The 12475-nt window shown below is 37.8% G+C and overlaps 1 protein-coding gene across 1 annotated transcript in view; it reads left to right on the top strand.

Moving 5' to 3' along the window:
- Window positions 1-9568: 9568 nt before the first annotated feature.
- Window positions 9569-12475, top strand: part of robo3 (roundabout 3) — a 58578-nt gene continuing 55671 nt past the window's right edge. Inside the window, exon 1 of the mRNA XM_030382915.2 lies at window positions 9569-9585. The gene's annotated coding sequence lies outside the window, so the exon portion shown is untranslated. The remainder of the gene's footprint in view (window positions 9586-12475) is intronic.

Here is a 12475-nt window from a genome sequence, read left to right as displayed (position 1 = left end):
TGTCAACCTGTGTGGGGGCGTGCAAGTGGATGAGGGGAAGTAACCGTAGAGCCCTCACTGTCAATACAATTTATGCGTTTTTAAAGACTTCTGCTTCAAGCTCGTCTCGGTGCTGTTTATGTTTTTCTACTGTTCCGGGTGGATCTTGGAATGCTCTAATTGCGAGTACGTTAATTATCCGTATCTGTATCTGTATCTGTATCTGTATCTGTATCTGTATCTGTATCTGTATCTGTATCTGTATCTGTATCTGTATCTGTATCTGTATCTGTATCTGTATCTGTATCTGTATCTGTATCTGTATCTGTATCTGTATCTGTATCTGTATCTGTATCTGTATCTGTATCTGTATCTGTATCTGTATCTGTATCTGTATCTGTATCTGTATCTGTATCTGTATCTGTATCTGTATCTGATCGTGTATCTGTATCTGTATCTGTATCTGTATCTGTATCTGATCTGTATCTGTATCTGTATCTGTATCTGTATCTGATCTGTATCTGTATCTGTATCTGTATCTTATCTGTATCTGATCTGTATCTGTATCTGTACTCTGTATCTGTATCTGTATCTGTATCTGTATCTGTATCTGTATCTGTATCTGTATCTTTATCTGTATCTGTATCTGTATCTGTATCTGTATCTGGTATCTGTATCTGTATCTATCTGTATCTGTATCTGTATCTGTATCTGTATCTGTATCTGTATCTGTATCTGTATCTGTATCTGTATCTGTATCTGTATCTGTATCTGTATCTGTATCTGTATCTGTATCTGTATCTGTATCGTATCTGTATCTGTATCTGTATCTGTATCTGTATCTGTATCTGTATCTGTATCTGTATCTGTATCTGTATCTGTATCTGTATCTGTATCTGTATCTGTATCTGTATCTGTATCTGTATCTGTATTGTATCTGTATCTGTATCTGTATCTGTATCGTATCTGTATCTGTATCTGTATCTGTATCTGTATCTGTATCTGTATCTGTATCTGTATCTGTATCTGTATCTGTATCTGTATCTGTTATCTGTATCTGTATCTGTATCTGTATCTGTATCTGTATCTGTATCTGTATCTGTATCTGTATCTGTATCTGTATCTGTATCTGTATCTGTATCTGTATCTGTATCTGTATCTGTATCTGTATCTGTATCTGTATCTGTATCTGTATCTGTATCTGTATCTGTATCTGTTATCTGTATCTGTATCTGTATCTGTATCTGTATCTGTATCTGTATCTGTATCTGTATCTGTATCTGTATCTGTATCTGTATCTGTATCTGTATCTGTATCTGTATCTGTATCTGTATCTGTATCTGTATCTGTATCTGTACTGTATCTGTATCTGTATCTGTATCTGTATCTGTATCTGTATCTGTATCTGTATCGGTATCTGTATCTGTATCTGTATCTGTATCTGTATCTGTATCTGTATCTGTATCTGTATCTGTATCTGTATCTGTATCTGTATCTGTATCTGTATCTGTATCTGTATCTGTATCTGTATCTGTATCTGTATCTGTATCTGTATCTGTATCTGTATCTGTATCTGTATCTGTATCTGTATCTGTATCTGTATCTGTATCTGTATCTGTATCTGTATCTGTATCTGTATCTGTATCTGTATCTGTATCTGTATCTGTATCTGTATCTGTATCTGTATCTGTATCTGTATCTGTATCTGTATCTGTATCTGTATCTGTATCTGTATCTGTATCTGTATCTGTATCTGTATCTTTATATTCACCGATAAGCTCGTCGCTTTCTATTTGCATTTTTGGTTTTTACGCTCGCCTGCATTTCGGCTGTGGCCCTAAGAAAATATTATTTTTTAATTTCTGCACTGCTGCATTTGTTGCCATTCAGTTAGCTCCGCATTTTTTTTTTTTGCTGCTGCAACCTTCGGCGGGCAAAAGGCATAAATATACAATGCAGCTGTGTATTTTCTCATTTTTTGCTGCTATCCGTTTGCTACCTATGAGTTACGTTTAGTTTCGCCCGTGGCCCGGCAACTGCTTTCCAAACTTTCGATTGCTTCTTTTGTGTATTCTACCGAAAATGGAAAAGGAAGGCAAGAATTTTGAATCCGTTGCATAAGTTTCGGCGCCATAGCCATAACTTTCCAATTGGCGCAAAAACTTTTGCTTTACTATCATGTAAGAATCTTTTACTCGTGCACTTTTTTAAGTATATTTTTTTTCGGGCGTTTCAAGCTGTTTAATTGTCAGGCAAATTTCTTGGTTCATTGAATTTCGCTGGCTGTAAAAACTTTGCGGCTGCCTGCATATACAATGCGTGCAAAGTTTTGCCATGGAAATTTATGAGCGCACAACTTTGGTTAAAGTTATTAAAATATATTAATGCGCTTCATGTGCGAAAGCCGGTTGAAAGTGAATTGCGGAATGTCTTTGAGCGATGTCAAAGCAATTGTTCGCTGAGCACATAAAATGTCTGCGAAAAGGAATCCGTGTAGTCGTTACGTGTAAATATTTTTGCTCCTCGTCTGAGCAGAGCAAAGACGAGCCAAGCAGAGCATTAATCATATTAAGCGCGATTTTTTCTTCTTCTTTCCGTTTTTCTTTTCTTTGCTGTGCCGTCACACAGTGCGTATGATTATTACCACTATTATTAATATTATCATGTGCCCGACAGCCAGTGCTCGCGGCTTGTTTTTCGACTCTGCCCGCGGCTCGTGGTTCCTGGCTCGAGGCTCGTGGCTCTGCAATTATTTAGAAAATCAAAGCACGTGCGCGCTGTGCTTTTATGCGCTTACGTGTGTGCCTCCACACGTGTGTGTGTCTGTGTGTGTGTGTGCACTAAAATGCTTTGAGCCGCCTCGCTTATTACACCACACAAACACACTCACACACACACACATGTCATAAAGCGCCAGTCACACAGACGCAAACAATGCGCAGTTGTTGACAGCTTCAAGTTGCGGGCTTTTGCTTCGCTAAACCCATATCCCCACCTTTGTGTACTTTAAGAGCGCTATCTAATCCCTGCCAGATGGCAGCATAAAGATATAGTTGTATTAGGTTTACAGTTGAGCATTTTATTGCCAAAGATAAGGTGTGAAACGTACGGCGCAATATGTGAACGAAGCTAGTTTCAGGCAGACGAATTTTTAATTGTCATTAATTATTTAAGGTAATTTAAATTGAAGAATTTATGATGTTTATATACTATATACTAAGTTAATATCACAAACATTATAATGTTTTTGTTTATTTTTAATTATTTTAGGAACTTTTTATAATGTCACTTATATATGTAAGGATAAGAATTTATAATGATATTTTTTTGAAGAGCTGAACAAGACTTGATTGCTAAAAATCTTTTTTTTTTTACTCAAAATTCAACGGAATGAATTATATATTCCAAAACTTTGATAGTTAAAATTTTGCACCATTTTTGCTCCACGATAAAAAAAAAATAATAATAAAAAATAAAAATGATTAAACTCTCAGCTTCAAAACTCTATCCTTTATGACTTCTTATACTTTCCTTAACTGTAGCCAATTTAATCTAATATAATTTAATTTCAAGATTTGTTTTTCTCTTTCCCTTATTTAACTGCTACTGAGGGCTTCAAAGGGCATGAAATTCTTTTACAGCAGTTCCCAAAGTGATGGGGAGCAAAGCTTTTTCCATTTTTACGATTAACCTGTTCATTAATTTATGTAAATTTTCTTTCATATGATTTTTGGTTTTTATTTACTCTGTTTTTTTAAGCTGTGCCTCACACTTTGTACTACGGCTGCTCATTAAGCCACTTGCTGTTTAACGACTAGACATTAGAACATTTATGTAAGCCAACAACTTTTAATTTCCCAATGCGCTCGTCTCGTCTACTCGACGAGCGGCCGATCTACTCCATTAGCACATGGACTGCAGAAATGCAGACGTAAACAAAAGTTGGTGCTGATGTTAATCCACATGCTCGCTAATGAAATATCCATTTGCCCCGCAGCCGCTCGACAGCTGCCGCCCCTGCATATCGAGGGCGGCAGCGGCTGGGCTGGGAGTGGAGCTTATGTCTTGTCCGGACTGTCGGTATGGGAAGGCTGCAACTTTTGCGGCGCGGTTTTAATTTAAATTGACAACATCAAGCAGTTAAGTACTTGCAGCGACATTTTAATAGCTTGTAAGCCCCGAGAGCACCAGGCGAAAAAAAATTAAACCTGAAAAGTGGAACGAGACGCAGGGAGGCGATGCTGGAAAAAAGACGCAGCTGAAGGAAATAAATACAACGGACTCTTATTTACATATTCCCAAACGTAAATACGCGCCATTTTTATTTGCCCGACTGCTTTTTTATATTTGGGCACTCAGCGGTATTCTGCGAATCCAGTGTGGACTCCTGTGCACACGCCTGTCCCTTCGTCCTGCCTCCACCAGCATCGCTTCCCTTTTTTTACTCATTTTATTTTTTAAAAGAAAATTTGCATAAAGTGAAAACAAGCATTTTAATTTCACTCGACGCAGTCAAAAAATGAAATGTAAAGGAATCGCATATACGAGTAGGTAGTAAACGTTAGCATTTACCGAAATGCCGCCCACCTCCGCCTGCGCCGCCGTCCCTAAGCCCCATTGTGGCCGGCAACTCCCACGAGCAGTAAAAACTTTTGCGAGACGAAATCCAAATGCAAAACATGAGTAGCTATAATTGATAAGCCGAACCTTGAATGTGCTCTCCACGTCTAGTTTAAATAATTAAGTATACGACCTGGTGTACCCTGACAATGGATTTAAGTGATCATATAGCAGCTGCAATGGGCTCCCAGTAGCATAGACTTTATAATATGCACACAATACATATAGTTTTGTCGTAAGGTATAACCTATATACCGTAAATTCGGCAGACTGGTCTTCGAGATTTACTACCTGAGATCTTGTTCCAATAAAGCTTTTATAATCTTGTTTCTCTATTACTTCAATATCATGAACTCTGGCAATAACTGTAGCTTTTCGACATTTCTGCTTTAAAGAGGTTTAATGAAAAATTATCATTTCAAATCACCCCTATATCATAATTTATTCTGTCAATAGCTTGAGGAATACTACTAAAAATAATTTTTATTTTCAATAAAATTAAGTATACCAAATTTCAGTCACTTACAAAGCAGTTCATATAGACCCCATATCATGTCTAAGTCTGCTCAAATCCCAGTTAAGGCCAACTCCAACAGTTCCTTCTCAATACATATTCAATCAGCCCTTAAATAGAAGCAGCTTTACCAAATTTCAGCCACCAATCTGCACGCAGACTCCAGTTCACACAGGTAATTCCGCGTGTTAAAACCCAAATACCTTTGGTTAGCGTATTTTCAAACTAGTCGGGTGTGTGTCGCAATCGTTGGGGAGCTGGCAGTAAAAAAAAGCGCAATGCCCACAGACAAAACAAACCAATTTAAATTAGACTACCCGCTGGGCCATTGGGGGTCGCTCGCTGGCCGTTGGCTGGCTGGCTAATATTTGGGGAAAAGTGTTGAGAACTTTGCTCAGCTCTAACTTTTGACATTCACAATGCACTAAATGTAAATCGAGGCTATGGCAGGCAGGCGGAGTTCATGATAAATGTGCATTTTATTTTGGACTCATCCCAGAATGTGGGGTGGTGAGGGTGGTGGGTGGTGGGATGAACCAATGTGGTGGCTCGGTTGTATACACGTACTCTATGAGGTGCCATTATGAAAACAATTTGGACAGATAACCGCAACCAGAACTTGGAACATTTGCTCATTTAACTAGCGAGCGTCGAGCATTATTTGAGATGGGACACATGCCACGTTGGCACGTTTAATATAATTTAAACCTAAATACATACCAAAAGTCATCTATGTATGTGTGTGTGTGTGTGTGTGTGTGTCAGGGGTTATTTGTGTGCGGCTGTCAAGTAGCCAGCCGTCTGCCTTTTGACGCTCGAGCCCATAAATTACCAAGCACTTGGCAAAGCAGAACAGAACAGACCCGAGTCGAGTCGAGCATCTTCCCAATTTTCGGTTAGTCATTTGCCTGGGCCCGGGGCACAAACAAAACTATTAAGTGGGCATAAAACTCTCTGGATATATACATGTATGCGAATTAAGGGAGGGCTGCCAGAGCATCTAAAAACTGAAGTGCCATCCACAAATGGCAGACAGTTCGCTGAGCTCTACGACCATAGCTATCCGATGTTCATTTAGCGCAACCCCTCCAAAGGGCAGAAAGTAAAATAAAAATTGCAAATTGAACAAAACCAAAATATTTCAGACTCCAGCGCTAAAATAGGCTTTTATGGACATTTGCATATATTGTAATTTATAGTAGTCAAATGATGTGGCATAAAAATAACTAAATAAATGGAAATCTGACTTCAGTCAGGAGTGGAAGTAACAAGGTGGGAGGTACTAGAGATTTATGATCTGTGCATGTGGAAAACCTTATTGTTAAAGTGCTTCAAGCTTGGGTATGTAGTTCTATAGAGCTGGAAGAACTTACAAGAAGCTTCTTAGAATGATATAATAAACAGTAGGAGTCACCTTGGCTCAGCTTCCGATGAACTGATTGACGTTCTTAAAGGCTTAATGAGAGGAAGGCAATATTAAACTAAACTCTGAATTTTTGATAATTTTCTCAAGGCGGTGTGTCAATAATAATAATAAAAAAAAAACAAGAAAAAATATATTTAATATATTATTTATAAAATATTTAAAATTATTATAAAATGAAATCTAACTAAGGGTTAAGCACTGTCAGCAGGACCCTTTTTGTTATATTTGCATACATGCTATAAAAAAAGGTATTCTGGTATATTAAGAAGCCCGTTATAATCCATCAGTCTGTCAAACAGTCTGTCAATTACCATGCCCACACGCTCATCAATCAAAAAATAAAACACTTTTGGATATAAATAGTCATATACTAGCATAAGCTGGTGTTTTTATGGTAATCTATTTAAAAAGCTCGCTGCTAAGGCCATAGGCTTTGGCTTTGGGTTGTATGCAGTCCACCAATTAATCAATCAGTTGAACAGTTGAATAATTTAGCTGCTTACTGTAATGAAGCATTAGATTTCTGCATTCCACATAATAATCTCACATCGCTTGAATTTAAATGAGCGGGCATGCAGCAGTCTATCAATCTCCATGCGGCTGCCTGTTGCTGTAATTTATCAGTTTATTTGCAACTAATTTCTGCACTGATTTCAATAAATTCACATTTAATTGCGCGACTCGTGTTTTATTTAATTATTTGTTTTTATTTTTGCACTCAATGCAAGCGAAATTTTTTTTGTTATGTGTCGCAATTTATTGGCTTAATTGAGGAAACAAAATGAAAGCAAATGAAAAATGGAAACGTGGCCAACGATTGCTGTCGCTGCAAATGAATTGTGTGTGGAAATTCTATACATATGAATATATATATGTATGTATGTAAGTATATGTGCATATACTTTTAATGGGCTGCCGGCAAATCGTGCTGTCAAATAAATCTAAAATTTAACAATAGCCAACAAAATTTATTTGTCTTAATTCAAACAAAAGGTGCAATCGAAGGCAAAAACAAAATAAATAAATTAAAAAAAAAAAAAAAAAAAGCAAAAACAAAATAGAAAGAAAAGTTGTCAAAACTTTAGCGCAAAAGACATTTTCAAGTGCAAAGTTTTTCTTATTTGCAGCAAGTCCCCAGGGAGGCAACCAGTTGAATTGTTTCTACAAGATATCTGCCGGAGCAGCAGTAGCAGGAGCAGGAGCAACAGCAACAGGAGCAGCAGCAGCAGCAGGAGCAGACGACTCCCCTCAGCTGGCATTTAGCACAGGGGCTGCACTAGTTCGTGTGTCGGGGTGTCTGCGAGACTTGTAAAGGGTCGCTGATTTCGAGGTCTAAAAAGTCAATCACAATTCCCAGTGCAATCAGAAGACGTCGTATTAATATTTAAAGAGGTCATCGGAATTGCTTTCTGCTCCGTGTGCCTCTGCCCCCCGCACACGCTCAGCCGCCGCCCTTGTTGCTGCAGCCGTAGAGATAAGCCCGGCAATTTTGTGGCCTGCAATATTTTCCACTTATTTGCCGATTTGTTGCAGCTAAGTGGCTGTGAGAGCCACCCCTAAGATACAAATGTATCTTTCACTTGGCTGTCCTTACTGCTGCTGCTTCCTGATGGCTTTCCTTTATGATTTGCTGCATTGTCTCGGTCGCTTTTATGAGCTCGAATCGTTGCATTTTTAATGTCAGATTGAATTCACATTTGCATTCGCTTCGCTGTTTATGCTTTTTTCCGCACTTTACTGATTTGCCTTGACAGCTCTCTCTCCAACTCCCTCTCCCCTTCTGTCTGTCTCCCTCTCTCGCTGTCTGGCAACTGTCTGGAATCTGAAAGTGAAAACTTTCGCTTTCTTTTTTATATTTGTTTTTCTTCTTCTTCTTTTTGTGTACATTCCTATAGCTGCGGCTATTCAATTACATTCACTTGCAATCAATCACACTCAAAGTTCAAGAGTTTTTCGGGCAAAAACCTTTGCATTTGTTTCTCTTCTTCTTGTGTGTGTTATTTTTTTTTATTCATACGAACTTTTGTCAAGCTTTCACAAATAGTTTGGCCTGAAAAGTTGAGAGCAAAGATATGTGCAAAGTGCTTATAGCACAGCAAATATTATTCTTCATTGTTGAAATGTCTGATAAAATGATGAAGAGCTTGGAATTCAATTCACTGTTAAATAACACAAATGCATATTTGTCAAATATTTAAGGCAATTTAAATGACAAATATTTTATTGAGAATATTTTATAAACTCTCAATTATAATTAGAAGAAATTCGTTTATTTATAAATTCTGTGCTTTGATGTTATTTGAAGAAAACAAAAATTTTTTTTGAATTCTCTTAAATAAAATATAACGCAGTGAAAATAATTCTAGATAAATTTCTTAAAATTGCTACTCTTTAAATATTTAATACTTTTTGTATACAACTACTAAAAAAATCTTGCAGCTTACTCTCTCTCTCTCTCTCTCTCTCCATATCTCTCTTTAGTCACCAAAAATCTCATCAAAACTTGTTGCCTGCTCCTATATATTTTTTTGTAGTTTTTAATTTGGTTTATCAAGAAACTTACAAGTTTTTGGCATAATTTGCAAAGCTCCGGCTCTACTTAATTTGAATAAGAACTTTTAATTCGGAAAACACCCAAAAATAAGAAAGAAAAAATTCAATGAAATTATGAAGTGCAAAGAACAAAAACAACAAAACAAAATAAAATAAAATAAAATAAAACATAAATAGCAAAGCAAACGAATTAACACGCTTTGGGCTTACCGCCCAATGCACAGGCATCTCTACTCAACCCGCCCCTTGCGTCGCCTCAATCCGCTAGATACCCTGTAGAGCGCCCCCAGAGCAAAGTTTGAGGCCGTCAGGCGAAATTGCGAATCCGGAACTTCCGTGCTCAAGTTCTCAGCCGCCGGCTGTGCGCACTGAATAGGGTAGAGGAGTGGGGGGTGTGGCAGGCGAGGGCGGAGATGCCGCAGCTGAGCTTGGTTGCAAAAATAAATTTGTATTGTTTTTGTCTGTGTGTGTGTGTGTGTGAGGGTGTGTGTCCGTGTGCTGCTTTGTTGTTCTGGCGCGCCAAAGAGCAAACACAGTGAGCGCAAAAACCGCAGCCACTAAATGCATTAAAAGCCAGGCTCCATGAAATGGAGGCGTTGCAAATTGCGGCTGTGTGTGTGTGTGTGGGTGCCTATGTGTGTGTGTGTGTGCGTTGCCCTCTTGTGTTTGCTGCGGTAATATTGTAACGGCTTTTGTGTCTTGCTGCCAAGTTTCGAGTTTGGCATTGTTTTCCTGCACGGATATCCTTAATGAGTGAAAACTGGGCTAAGGCTCCACTCAGCTCCCAGCCAAGCAGCGAGCCATCATAATTACCCCAGGCCCCATCCCCCCTCACTGCCCCCTCAAGTGGTTCCCCTGTTTAGCTGACAAAAACACACTCGACACTCGCCTGCCATACTTCAGGCTTTTTTCTGCTGCTGCTGCTGCTGTAGCTGCTACTGTTGTTGTTGCTGCTGTTTAGCTGACCAGCACATGCCGCCACATAAATCTTGGAGGGTGCTTAGCTCGACACCCCCACGCACTGCCAAGCAGAGCTCCCTGTGTAATTATCATTGTGATCACTTTTCAACAGTGGGCAAAACTTTTGTATTAAAAGTAAACTTATGACAGGACGCCAGCAACAGCTCCTGTTGACTGCTGCAGACAGGACATGCTATACACACGTTACGCAGCTACCACACCAACAACAACAACACATACACACACACACACACACTCACACTCACAGAGCTTGCCAACGGCCATTGTCAAGTGTAATTTATCATTCAGTCAACGTCCTTCGATTGCAGTTTATCATTCCGCCCCCCGTCTCGGCGCCCTCTAACATCCCCTGCTGCTACCTTGCCCTTGCCTAGCCTCTCGTATATGAAACTTGCTTGACTGGGTCGTCCACTGTAATTTTTCTCCATCTTTTCGCTTTTGCAGCCCAAGTCATAGCTGAAGGAAAGCAAAAGCAGCGCCAGAGCAAAACAAAAAAAATTTAGCAGAAGTAAAGAAGTAAAGAAAATGAATGGAAAATCAGTTCCTGACCTCAGGTTTGTTGTTTTTCCTGCCAGGACTTTAAAGCTACTGAACGCAGGGCAGGGGAGGCTGGCGACTGGATGAGGCGCGGGGACTCGAGCTACGTAAAATAGCAATTAATGTGGATTTGAAGTTTCTACCTGCAATAATCGGAAATAATTGAAGAAAATAGACGAGCAACATGAAAAGAAAAGCAAAGCTGAAAAAATCCCTGAGAAATGTGCATAGCTCATGGAGCTCTCCCTTCGACTCTGTCGCCTTGAAGGATGTGTTTGTACGTGTAATTTGTAACGTTTTAATTGTTGTTTATGTAGCTCCAGGCAGGTAGACACCCTCACCACCCGCCCCCAAACACTTTGTAGAGGGCCAAGGAGAACTCTGATTAGCTTGGCTCGGCTCGCTCGTGGGGCTTTAAAACGCAATCACTAGCCGCTGGGTCCAAGCTTGATTGTGGCTCTTGTGCTGGACATAATGGAAATGACATTAGATTCCAATTAACTGGGCCAACTATGTGGCTATGTCAATCGAATCAGCCACCGAACAATTGAGGGCGACAAACTCAAAGCGGGGATTTAAGCATGATGTGGGATGGCTAGAAAAGAGTGTTATTCGAAGTGAAGCTAAAGCTAAAGAAAAAGTAAAAAGATTGATTGAGAGTATTTGTGGTACAGGTGATGCAATTTGTTCTTGTTCGAGTTGTAATGTATTTTTACTTTACCGACAATTGTATAAGCTGAAAGTTGGACTAAATAATTAAAATATATAATATATTTTTAGCTATAATCAAATTTCTATCCTATGAAATTAAATTTCGTTAAAAATACTACAAGTAGAATTACAAAATTTAATAGAAAATATCAATCAATATAATTTTGAAGTATTTACATATATAAATCTAGAAAATTCAGAAAAATTATAAATATTTTTTTTAATTTTTTCATTTCTGAATACACCCAATATTATTTTGTATATTTTTGTAAAACAAAAATACTTCAAATTATTTACTACAAAAATTAGAAAAGTAAAAAAACTATTTTATTTTATTATAATAAAATAATTTTAAAAATACCATTATAATTTTTTTTGGATTTTATAAATTGCAAAATAATAAAAAAAAATTGTATAAAAAATAAACAAATTTACCTTATTCATTTAGTTTTTTTTTACAATTTTTAGTATTTTGTATATTTTTATTTCCTTTTATTTCAATTTATTGCTCCAGCAATTGTGCATGTATTGGCATCTAACGGTTTTTTCATCATCCACATATTTTCAAAACTTCCACTCGTTACTTTTGCAGCAAAATCTCTCTCTCTCTCTCTCTCTCTCTCTCTGAGCATAGAAATGCGCTCCGGATTTTATGATTTGTCAGCGCTGAGAGCAACGGAATTTGAAGAACTCCGAACTCCGAAAGGCAACATTGTGCTACTCTTTGAGCCAGTGCGCAGACTCAACAATGTCCTTAAAGCCGGCTGAATTCAGCAACAAATGTTGTTTATGCCCTCTGTTGATAATAAACAAACCGAATCGTGGCAGTTAATAGGAAGTAATAACTGCTGATAAGGAAATTGTAGCACATACGAGATTGACTTGAGCTGGATGAATGAGAGAGTGAGCTTAGAATTTGAGGAAAAATTAAAAAAAAAATGATAGGTTTTAGTTGAAAGATCTAAGAAACAAAAAATAATATTGGTAATATCAAATAATTTTATGTTAAAAATATATTTATTATCAATAAATAGGAGTCAAAATTAAAAATTATAAATAAAGTATAAAATATAAATTGTGCTCAAAAAAACATTTTTTTTTGTTTTTAAATATTTAAAAAAAAAAAATGTTTATTCTTTATTTCTAAAATCAGT

This window comes from Drosophila navojoa, chromosome 3 (genome assembly GCF_054131105.1).
Source record: "Drosophila navojoa isolate 15081-1374.11 chromosome 3, UAZ_NAV_1.0, whole genome shotgun sequence".
NCBI classification, from domain to species: domain Eukaryota; kingdom Metazoa; phylum Arthropoda; class Insecta; order Diptera; family Drosophilidae; genus Drosophila; species Drosophila navojoa.
The sequence above is the reverse complement of the archived record's forward strand: the minus strand, read 5'-3'. Positions and strand labels throughout refer to the sequence as shown.